This window comes from Phoenix dactylifera, unplaced genomic scaffold, assembly GCF_009389715.1.
Source record: "Phoenix dactylifera cultivar Barhee BC4 unplaced genomic scaffold, palm_55x_up_171113_PBpolish2nd_filt_p 001068F, whole genome shotgun sequence".
In the NCBI taxonomy this organism is placed as follows: domain Eukaryota; kingdom Viridiplantae; phylum Streptophyta; class Magnoliopsida; order Arecales; family Arecaceae; genus Phoenix; species Phoenix dactylifera.
In genome coordinates, this window is record NW_024068416.1 from 37,273 (window position 1) to 49,696 (window position 12,424).

Consider the following 12,424-nt stretch of genomic DNA (forward strand, 5'->3'; position numbering starts at 1 on the left):
TTACATCACTTTCAGCTTCTTCAATATTTTTAGGTTCTAAATGTGAAACAAATGCAAGACGATTATTTAAGTTTCTAAGAGAGGCTCTAGTTCTAACAGGTTGAGATAGATCATCTAAGATTAACTCTTTAGGGTGATCGTGAGCATACCTCCAAGCCTTTGTAAGCCCATGTTCAGCAATTACCTCTTGGCTTGTTGAAGTCTCTTCAATTTGCTTCGGTTCATCCTCTTGTAAGGTCATGTCATCCATCTTTTCTTCAAGTATCCTTGCATCCTCATCAAAAGTTACTCTCTTGCTAGAGGAAGCATCATTAGTCTCATTAAAAACAACATGAATAGACTCTTCAATAACAAGAGTTCTTTTGTTGAAGACTCTATATGCCCTACTTGATGTAGAGTATCCCAAAAAGATACCTTCATCAGATTTGGAATCAAATTTTTCTAGGTTATCTTTGCCATTATTATGAATAAAACACCTACAATCAAAAACATGAAAATAGTTTACTTTGGGCTTTCTATCTCTCCAAAGTTCATAAGGTGTTTTCTTTATAATTGGTCTCAATAAAACTCTATTTAGTATATAACATGATGTATTAATAGCCTCACCCTAAAAATACTTTGGGAGATCACTTTCACATAACATGGTCCTAGCCATTTCCTCTAGGATTCTATTCTTTCTTTCCACCACTCCATTTTGTTCTGGAGTCCTAGGTGTAAAAAAATTATGAGTTATCCCCTTTTTACTACAAAATTTTTTAAATAGATGATTTTCAAATTTCGTTCCATGATTATTCGTCCGATTTCTGTTTACCTAAAAATATGCTAAACAGGTCGTTGTTAGAATCGACAAACAAAGTTTAATTTAATTTTACTCTTACCTTTTCTACTCGAAGAATAGCGGTCGTAAGAGGTCGATCCACAGGGAGGCGATTGGAGTTGCTTAAAAATAAAAATGTTCACTCGGATTTGAAATCGATTTTCGAATAACAAAAGAAAAACATGATGTCGGAGATGTTGATAGATTCTCTAGTCTATCGGAGAATTATTTTTAACTGAAATTAACTAGAAGACATGTACTTAGATTCAAAGAGCATTTATATATTTATCTAATCAAAGAAGAGCTTTGGCATAAATTAAAATGGATGAAAAACAATGCTAGAAGATCAAAAGCCTAGAATATAAATTGCATAAAAGAAGATTTAATGTATTGCATAAAATAAATTTAAATTGCAGCATCATAAATAAAATTTTAAAAGTAAAACTCTTCACCAAAATAACACTCTTAAAACTTAAAACAAAACATATTGCTCTCGATTAAAATTCAAACTAAAAATAACACATTGCTCTTGATTAAAATTCAAACTAAAAATAACACATTGCTCTTAATTAAAATAAAACTAAACATAAAATGGGATGCATCACCATTTTCAAAGGAGGCGGACTCGGACAATGCTGGGCGGATCGTGGAGATGGTGCTGGTTGAGGCGCTGGGCATTCGGAAGACGGGGACGTGCGAACGGCTGCGATGATGGCGTGATCCGTGGGAGGCTTGATCATGGAAACGTTGGAGGCCGCCGCGCGGGACCACTGGAGATGCGGACGGTGTGCAGTAGGGCGCGATGCTGGGACTGCTGGGAGCATGATCGACGGGGTGCTGAAGAGGAAGGATGTTGATCGTGGCTGGGTGCTGGAACGCTGGGAGGAATCTCGGAGGAGGCGGACTCGGACGAGCGCGTGAGCTTCGTGGGATGCTAGGAGGGCGCCGATGATGAAGCGGAAGAGGAAGATGGATGCGTGATGCTGGGGATCCGACGGGAGCTGGCACGGGTGCTTGGATGCGAGGCCACGGGATGCTGTGGGATCGACGAAGATGGAAGATGTTCTGAGATGGGAGCTGGGAGACACAAAGTTCAGTCATATGGATAAAAAAAAACAAATAGTGTGATGTGAAATTTGGTTTGTAAACGGACGGACTCAGTTCGTCACGGATCATTTGTTCTAACTGGAGGTCTATTGCAAGTCTTTCAAGTCATGGGTTGTTGGGAACCCGCCCATGCCACTGATATTTCAAAACAAAAATCAGATGGCAGCGGAATCGGCATGCACGGGTTCGACGTTCATCGCATGAACGTTGTTTCGGGACCTTTCGTAATTAGGTAAGAATTAAAACTTTTAAAACTATTAGGAAGATCAAATCTTCACCTTGCGCGGGTAGATGATCACCGCAAATCTCAATTCGTGGTTTTTGGAAGAGGGTTCGCTTGAAGCCGTTCAAACGTCCGGCCTCTACGGGTATCCACACGAAGTAGAGGACCGATCAAATCTTTCTTGTCTTCCCGGGGTGCTAGCTCCCTTGCAAAGACTTCTTTTGATGGCTGATCTCCTCTCTTTCAATCAACCCTTGATTGTGCTTGAGAGGAGGAAGAAGAAGGATGAAGATGAGGAAGAAGAAAGAACCCCACGCAGCCTTCTTTTGTTCCTTGCGTTGGATGAAGGAAGGGAAGGGGAGGAGGCCGCCAACACTTGGAGATCCTTTTCCCTTGCTTGCGGCTGAACTAACAGAGGAGAGGGGCTGGTGGCGGCAGCAAGAGGGGGAAGAGAGCACACACCTAGGGCGCCGGCCCTAGGTCCCTTTTTATAAGCATCAAGGGCTCCTACAAGTTAGGAGCCCTTGACAACCTTCTTTCTTTGGAGCGCCGGCCCCTTCTCTCTTCTTGTCGCCCTAACCAATTGGAGAGGGGCTGATGCCCCTCTTACTTGGTTAGCCTAATCCTCTTCCAAAGAGGATTAGGTGCCTCTCTCATGGTTTAATCCTAATCTAATTAGGATTAGCCAATTTTGGGTTCAATCTATGCTAGTCCTAATCCAATTAGGACTTGAATGAACCATGACTCAATTGAACTCTTCAATCCTAATCCAATTAGGAGTTATGTTGATTCATTAGATTAATAATTAATTTAGACTTAAGAAATCCTAATCCAATTAGGATGTATTTAATTTTAGTCCTAATCCAATTAGGACTCTATTTGAATCCGAAGTCCTAATCCAATTAGGATTTCTAGGAATCCTACTCCAAGTAGGAATCCAATTTTAATTCAAAATTCCTAATCTCATTAGGATTGTAGGAATCCTATTCCAAGTAGAAATCCCAGTCCTACTCCAACTAGGATTCCCACTCCTAATCCAATTAGGACTCTAGGAATCCTACCCGAAGTAGGACTCTTGTTTCAAGTCCAATTAATTAATTCCCTTTGTTCCTTTCTTCAACTTCTTATCAATCAAATTGATTACTTGTGATTCCTAATCACGATTTCAACCATCGGATCGGTCAATACTTCTAGTGTGTGTGACCCCATAGGTTCTATTCTGACTGGTAGTGAGATATATTGTGATCTCTATCTCAATATCATTGAAAACTCCTTTCAATGGGTTGGAACGATTCCAACTCAACTCATTAGGGTTTATCGATCATCAAGATAATCCCTATGAGTCCCACCATCCACCAGTGACACCTAGCAGCATGTAGTGGCTACCCAGCAGAATGGAATGATGAACCTCTAGGTGCAGTTAACGTGTGATACAATCCTACTATCGTGGATCCCTACAGGACGGAGGTCATGGACAACTCGTCAAACCCCATCGTCTGTCATATGTCAAGATTTATTCGACTTGAGTTCGATAGTGGAAAACTCCTTTTCCACTTTATATTACTGCCCTGGCCAAGGTCTTAGAACTCAGTCTAACAAATCACATAGGATCACTCCTCTTCTATCAAGGTCGATAGATTCCTTATAGGTGCATACCCTACTCCTACAGTGAACCTACTGCAGCCAATTTACACTGCATGGACCCATATGGCTAGAGACCATGTATGTGTGCAGTCAAACTACAATAACCTCACTGTGAGTAGCCGAAGCACCGCAGGTCAAAGGACCAGTCACACTACTGCAACATCAAGCAAGTCACTGACGAGTGGATAGACATCCAAGTGACTTCTTGTCTTGGTCACGCTCAGTACCCTTGTTCTCTAACAAGCACCTGCACTATCACTTCAGTGTCCCTACACTGTGGACTCAAGTCTCGTCCATCCAGAAGAAAAGTGATCTGTGCACTGATCGGATCGATCACCGTCCTCGTGATGATCCATTGATCAGGAGCATTTAGAAATTAATCACTAATGATACATGGCTCAAATTCTCAACTCTTGAGAATATGTATCATCATCTTATTAATTTCTTGGACGATTCATAGACACATAAACAATATGAATGAAAAAGATGCCTTTTATTTATTCAATAATAAATAGTCAAGTACAAAATTATGTCCCTAGAATCAACAATGTGTCAGCCAAATTGGCTTCTAGGGCATACATCTAACAATCTCCCACTTGCACTAAAGCCAATTGGTCATATATCTTAGGCCCATCTTCTCAAGGTGGGCTTCAGTCTTTTGCTGACTCAGCTGCTTAGTGAACGGGTCTGCCACGTTATCCGCGGAGTCTACTCTCTGCACCTCTACATATTTCTTCTCAACATAGTCGCGTATGAGATGGAAGCGCCGCTCTATGTGCTTAGACTTCTGATGAGACCATGGCTCCATAGCTAGTGCTATGGTGCCAATGTTATCGCAGTAAAGTGTTATGGCATCTAATGACATTACACCTAACTCTGCAATTAACTTTTAATCAGAAGGTTTCCACTGCACCCTTAGATACGGCTTAACATTCAGCTTCTAAGGTAGAATCTATAATGATCGGTTATTTGGAACTCTTTCCAATTTACTGAATCACAATTACACAAATTCTGATGTAGACTTTCTATCATCAATATGTGTGCATCCTTCTACCTTCAACTCTGATCTTCTCCCAAAGACCAAGAACATGTCCTTAGTTCTTCTCAAGTACTTAAGACTGTTCTTCACAGCTATCCAGTGCTTCTTGCCTGGATCCGACTGATATCTGCTTGTGACACTCACAGCAAGAGCTATATCAGGTCGTGTACACAGCATGGCATACATGAGGCTTCCTATTGCCGATGCATAGGGAATCTTGCTCATGCGTTGAATCTCTTCAGATGTGTTGGGGCACATCTTCTTGGAGAGATGAATTCCATGTCTTAGGGGTAAGAGACCCCTCTTGGAGTTTTCCATGCTGAACCTCTTCAGCACCTCCTCTATGTACATTTTCTGTGAAAGGCCAAGCATCCTTTTAGATCTATCTCTATAGACCTTTATTCCCAAAATATAGGATGCTTCCCCAATGTCTTTCATGGAGAATTCTTTTGACAACCAGACCTTGACCGAGGTTAGCATAGGAATATCATTCCCAATCAGGAGAATGTCATCTACGTACAGTACGAGAAAAACGACAGCACTCCCACTAACCTTTTTATAAACACACGGTTCCTCTTCGTTTTTGATGAAATCAAACGTTTTGATTGCGTCATCGAAACGAGTGTTCCAACTCCGAGATGCTTGCTTTAGTCCATAGATGGACCTTTGCAGCTTGCAGACCTTGCGATCTCCATCACTGGAAGTGAAACCCAAAGGCTGTTCCATATAGATATCTTCATCAAGATATCCATTCAGGAAAGCAGTTTTCACATCCATCTGCCAGATTTCATAATCATGAAATGCTGCAATGGCAAGCAATGTTCGGATGGATTTTAGCATGGCTACAGGTGAAAAGGTCTCCTGATAGTCAATGCCTTCGCGCTGACTATACCCTTTCGCCACAAGCCTTGCCTTATAGGTCTCTACCTCTCCATCCGAACCTATCTTCCTTTTGTAGATCCATTTGCATCCAATAGGTACAATATCTTCTGGTGGGTCTACTAAGGTCCAGACTTGGTTGGAACGCATGGAGTCTAACTCTGACTTCATTGCTTCCAGCCATTTCTTGGAATCGATATCAGATATCGCCTCGTTGTAGGTTTTGGGATCCTGTATGTGATCCCTATCTCCCACTAGGAACATTTCCTCGGTATCCTCTTCTAGTATACCTAAGTATCTATCGGGAGGATGGGAGACCCTACTAGATCTACGAGGTGGTCGAGGGACATCGTGTACTGGCTCTGTATGAATGGGTTCAATAGGATCCATGACTCGTTGCTTTTCAGAGACTTTCTCTTCAAGCTCAATTTTCCTCCCACTGCCTCTATCAAGGATAAACTGATTTTCCAAGAAGATGGCATGACGGCTCACAAACACATTGTGATCCTCTGAGACGTAAAAATTGTATCCTAATGACTCTTTAGGATATCTTATAAAACGAGCACTTATGGTCCTAGCCTCTAACTTGTCCGCCTGTAGTCTCTTGACGTGGGCCGGACATCCCCAAATCTTGAGATGACCCAGACTTGGTTTCTTACCATGCCATATCTCATACGGTGTGGTAGGAACGGATTTAGAGGGAACTCTATTCAATAAATAAATTGCTGTGAGTAAGGCATCTCTCCAAAGGAACATAGGTAAATCAGTGAAGCTCATCATGGACCTGACCATATCCAATAGGGTCCGATTCCTCCTCTTTGACACCCCGTTGAGTTGAGGTGTACCCGGAGGTGTCCATTGTGAGACTATGCCGTTTTCTTTGAGATAGTCCCGGAATTCCCCACTAAGGTATTCTCCTCCTCGATCTGATCGAAGAGCCTTAAGAGGTTTTCCAGTTTGTTTTTCTACTTCATTCTTGAACTCTTTGAACTTTTCAAAAGACTCAGACTTGTGTCTCATAAGATACACATACCCATACCGTGAGTAATCATCGGTAAAGGTAATGAAGTAAGAATAACGTCCCCTGGCTAGCACATCGAATGGGCCACATACATCTGTATGTACTAGGGCAAGTAATTCAGTGGTCCTCTCCCCATGTCCTACAAAGGGCAGTCTTGCCATTTTTCCTTGAAGACAGGACTCGCAAACTGGATATGACTCGGAAGTCAATGAGCTTAAAAGCCCATCTTTATCCATTTTGTTCATTCTGTCCTCTCCAATATGGCCAAGCCTGAGGTGCCACAAATATCTTTGGTTTATCTCATCTATGGATCTTTTGGATCCTTTGGCACTCACATCTTGCTCGGTAACATTCACAGATACATCCATATGTAAATGATAGAGACTGTCAATCATGAAACCGCGTGCGACTATTTTATTTCTTAAATAAATAGAACAGCAGTCTTTGTCAAATGTAAAAACATGACCTTCCTGTGCTAGACATGAAACAGAAATTAAATTTCTGCTAGCAACAGGTACATAATAGCAGTCTCTAAGTATTAAACTAAATCCAGACGGTAGTCGCAGATGGTAGGTGCCCACAGCCACAGCAGCAACTTTTGCCCCGTTGCCAACCCGAAGGGTTACCGCACCTTCCGCCAGCCTTCTACTTTCCTTTAGACCCTGCATGGTAGTGCACAGATGAGCACTAGAACCAGAATCTATAACCCAACTAGAAGTAGAAGAAACCGTTAGATTAGTTTCAATTATGAGCAAGTCTATACCTTCCGAAGGTGTGTCACCTTTCTTGTTCTTCAGGCTCTCGAGGTATGAAGGACAGTTCCTCTTCCAGTGGCCTTCGACATTGCAGTGGAAATATTTTCCTTTGTCGTTAGCACTTTTCTTTTGAACTTCCTTCTTTGGCTTCTTGTCTTTCTTCTGCTTCTTAGCAGGCTTCTTTTTCTTCCAAGTAGACTTTCTCTTGGAACCAGAAGTCAACTCAGCAGCAAGGACATTGCCCCTTGAACCTTTCAAGGCTCCCTCAGCAGTTACCAACATGTTGATTAGTTCAGTCTTAGTGCATTCAATCTTATTCATGTGGTAGTTTACTATAAACTGACCAAATGAATCAGGAAGTGACTGTAGGATCAAATCCACTTGTAATTCCTTGTGCATGTCCATACCGAGCTTCTCAAGCTCCTCTAGGTCCTTGATCATGGTCAGACCGTGATCATGGACAGACTGCCCCTCGCGCATCTTCGCTTTGAAAAGCCTCTTGGACACTTCAAAACGAGCTGTGCGACTCTGCTCACCATACAACTCTTGCAGGTGTGCCAGTATGTCCCTAGCAGTCTTTATATTTTCATGCTGGCATTGGAGTTCATTAGACATGGATGCCATCATATAGCATTTTACTCTAATGTCATCATCCAACCACTTTTTATGCAACTTACGCTGAACATCAGTAGGACGTGCTGGTAGTGTGGGGATATCTGAATCGAGTATGTAGCCTATCTTCTCACAGTCCAAAACTATTTTGAGATTTCTAAGCCAGTCTTTGTAATTGGTTCCGGTCAGTCGGTTGGTCTCAAGAATACGGGTCAGAGGGTTTGAAGCCGACATTGTATCTGCAGAGAGTAAAGATTCTAGTTAGACTTTTGTACTTGATCCTAATCTGTTCTAAGGTCTTTTAGAACAAATGTAACTCCCACTATTTTCTCGAATCCCTCACACTCTCCTGGTAGAAAAACGGAAATCCCACACGACTAGGGTTTTTAGTGGGTACTGCGGTCCCACCGATTTACATGCCACCTCACCTAACAGTTATTGGTGACACATAGATGGATGAGTGTACAACTCTTGTACAATGCTTCTCAAGCATGTTGCAGTGTAACTTGGTCTCTAAGCCATGAAGACCTCACCTAACAGTTATTGGTCCCATTTCTTAGTTAAGTCAGACCCACCGTATAACCGTAGGAATAAAGTCGTCATTGGGTCCTCACCTAACAGTTATTGGTGCCCAACCCCACCTTTACCCTACAACATCTCATGTCTATAGAGAGGTCCAGCCCCCCAATGCAACTTGACCACTGTGTCCAGCCGAGACAAATCAACATCAGAAAGGCCTTAGCAGCTCTACTACAGTGGAAGACCTATTGACTTAATATTGGTTAATCAGGTCTTAGTGTTTGCAACTTGAGCCCTTCATAAGAGGTAATCGAACAATTGGCCAGGTAAGCAGGTGGGAGGCTCCCCTTACTCAGAGAGTAAGGTCCTAATTAAGTAACCACCTTTCATGCTTTCCTAGACACCAATTAGATCAATTAATCTAATATGACTTGCTCATGTCGGTTCACTCTCGACTTGATTGAGGAGGTTTTGATTTAGGTCTCAATTGGGTTTGCTACATCACATGTAAACCTATCTACCCGACTCGCATTCACATCTCATGCAAACGGTACATCACAGGCAGTTATAATCGCAGCATCAAATAAAGTTAAACTTTAAATAGGTGATGATCATGGATTCTAATTAGGTCGTATTACAAGCACATGCACATCAATCGATCAAGTGGTCTTCAACTCTTGAATTGGTTCTAAGCCTCCTTGATTCGATCCTTGATCAACTCTTGATCCCATCGCCATCAACCGCTTAGATCACCTTTCATCTCATGCCTTTGCTTCAACTTGATCGTTGATGTACATCACATCACAGAAATACAACCAGATGTAAAATAAAAATAAAAATAAATTACATCTCCTTTTAGGAGGCACGCAGGCCTCTCAAAACATCAAATAAGATGCATGCAAGCATCTGAAAAATTACATGACATCGCAGATCACATCGCAGGTCATTACATTTGATACCAAAAGGGGTTGAATCCTATGATCATCACCGTATGCAACAATTATAATTTTCAGATCTGAAAACTAACTGATTGTATCATGACATAGGTCGCTGATCATGCTAATCATGATTCTAAACTTTGTAATCCCATTAACAATGTAATTAGAATCATCATTTTATCACATAAAAATCAGCATGCAAAAATCAGCACCCCTGAAAAATCTGCATGCAGAATTTTTCAGCATGCATGATCATTCAATTTTCAGATCTAATTAGCCTTTAGATATTTAATTCTTACCTTAATCTACGAAGCCTAGGCTCTGATACCACTGTTGGGAACCCGCCCATGCCACTGATATTTCAAAACAAAAATCAGATGGCAGCGGAATCGGCATGCACGGGTTCGACGTTCATCGCATGAACGTTGTTTCGGGACCTTTCGTAATTAGGTAAGAATTAAAACTTTTAAAACTATTAGGAAGATCAAATCTTCACCTTGCGCGGGTAGATGATCACCGCAAATCTGAATTCGTGGTTTTTGGAAGAGGGTTCGCTTGAAGCCGTTCAAACGTCCGGCCTCTACGGATATCCACACGAAGTAGAGGACCGATCAAATCTTTCTTGTCTTCCCGGGGTGCTAGCTCCCTTGCAAAGACTTCTTTTGATGGCTGATCTCCTCTCTTTCAATCAACCCTTGATTGTGCTTGAGAGGAGGAAGAAGAAGGATGAAGATGAGGAAGAAGAAAGAACCCCACGCAGCCTTCTTTTGTTCCTTGCGTTGGATGAAGGAAGGGAAGGGGAGGAGGCCGCCAACACTTGGAGATCCTTTTCCCTTGCTTGCGGCTGAACTAAGAGAGGAGAGGGGCTGGTGGCGGCAGCAAGAGGGGGAAGAGAGCACACACCTAGGGCGCCGGCCCTAGGTCCCTTTTTATAAGCATCAAGGGCTCCTACAAGTTAGGAGCCCTTGACAACCTTCTTTCTTTGGAGCGCCGGCCCCTTCTCTCTTCTTGTCGCCCTAACCAATTGGAGAGGGGCTGATGCCCCTCTTACTTGGTTAGCCTAATCCTCTTCCAAAGAGGATTAGGTGCCTCTCTCATGGTTTAATCCTAATCTAATTAGGATTAGCCAATTTTGGGTTCAATCTATGCTAGTCCTAATCCAATTAGGACTTGAATGAACCATGACTCAATTGAACTCTTCAATCCTAATCCAATTAGAAGTCATGTTGATTCATTAGATTAATAATTAATTTAGACTTAAGGAATCCTAATCCAATTAGGATGTATTTAATTTTAGTCCTAATCCAATTAGGACTCTATTTGAATCCGAAGTCCTAATCCAATTAGGATTTCTAGGAATCCTACTCCAAGTAGGAATCCAATTTTAATTCAAAATTCCTAATCTCATTAGGATTGTAGGAATCCTATTCCAAGTAGAAATCCCAGTCCTACTCCAACTAGAATTCCCACTCCTAATCCAATTAGGACTCTAGGAATCCTACCCGAAGTAGGACTCTTGTTTCAAGTCCAATTAATTAATTCCCTTTGTTCCTTTCTTCAACTTCTTATCAATCAAATTGATTACTTGTGATTCCTAATCACGATTTCAACCATCGGATCGGTCAATACTTCTAGTGTGTGTGACCCCATAGGTTCTATTCTGACTGGTAGTGAGATATATTGTGATCTCTATCTCAATATCATTGAAAACTCCTTTCAATGGGTTGGAACGATTCCAACTCAACTCATTAGGGTTTATCGATCATCAAGATAATCCCTATGAGTCCCACCATCCACCAGTGACACCTAGCAGCATGTAGTGGCTACCCAGCAGAATGGAATGATGAACCTCTAGGTGCAGTTAACGTGTGATACAATCCTACTATCGTGGATCCCTACAGGACGGAGGTCATGGACAACTCGTCAAACCCCATCGTCTGTCATATGTCAAGATTTATTCGACTTGAGTTCGATAGTGGAAAACCCCTTTTCCACTTTATATTACTGCCCTGGCCAAGGTCTTAGAACTCAGTCTAACAAATCACATAGGATCACTCCTCTTCTATCAAGGTCGATAGATTCCTTATAGGTGCATACCCTACTCCTACAGTGAACCTACTGCAGCCAATCTACACTGCATGGACCCATATGGCTAGAGACCATGTATGTGTGCAGTCAAACTACAATAACCTCACTGTGAGTAGCCGAAGCACCGCAGGTCAAAGGACCAGTCACACTACTGCAACATCAAGCAAGTCACTGACGAGTGGATAGACATCCAAGTGACTTCTTGTCTTGGTCACGCTCAGTACCCTTGTTCTCTAACAAGCACCTGCACTATCACTTCAGTGTCCCTACACTGTGGACTCAAGTCTCGTCCATCCAGAAGAAAAGTGATCTGTGCACTGATCGGATCGATCACCGTCCTCGTGATGATCCATTGATCAGGAGCATTTAGAAATTAATCACTAATGATACATGGCTCAAATTCTCAACTCTTGAGAATATGTATCATCATCTTATTAATTTCTTGGACGATTCATAGACACATAAACAATATGAATGAAAAAGATGCCTTTTATTTATTCAATAATAAATAGTCAAGTACAAAATTATGTCCCTAGAATCAACAATGTGTCAGCCAAATTGGCTTCTAGGGCATACATCTAACATGGGTTACCCAGCACCTCATAGTTATGATATGGCCAAATTAAATTTGCCCAAAATTCTTTTCCAAAAGCACAAAGAAATTGGACCTGATTTGGACCTGAACCTGACTCGGACCCGACCCGATCTTCAACCGGATCGGATCTGGGAAGGGATCCTTCTTTAGTCAAATTTGTACTCAATGTGCATTTTATCTCTAATTT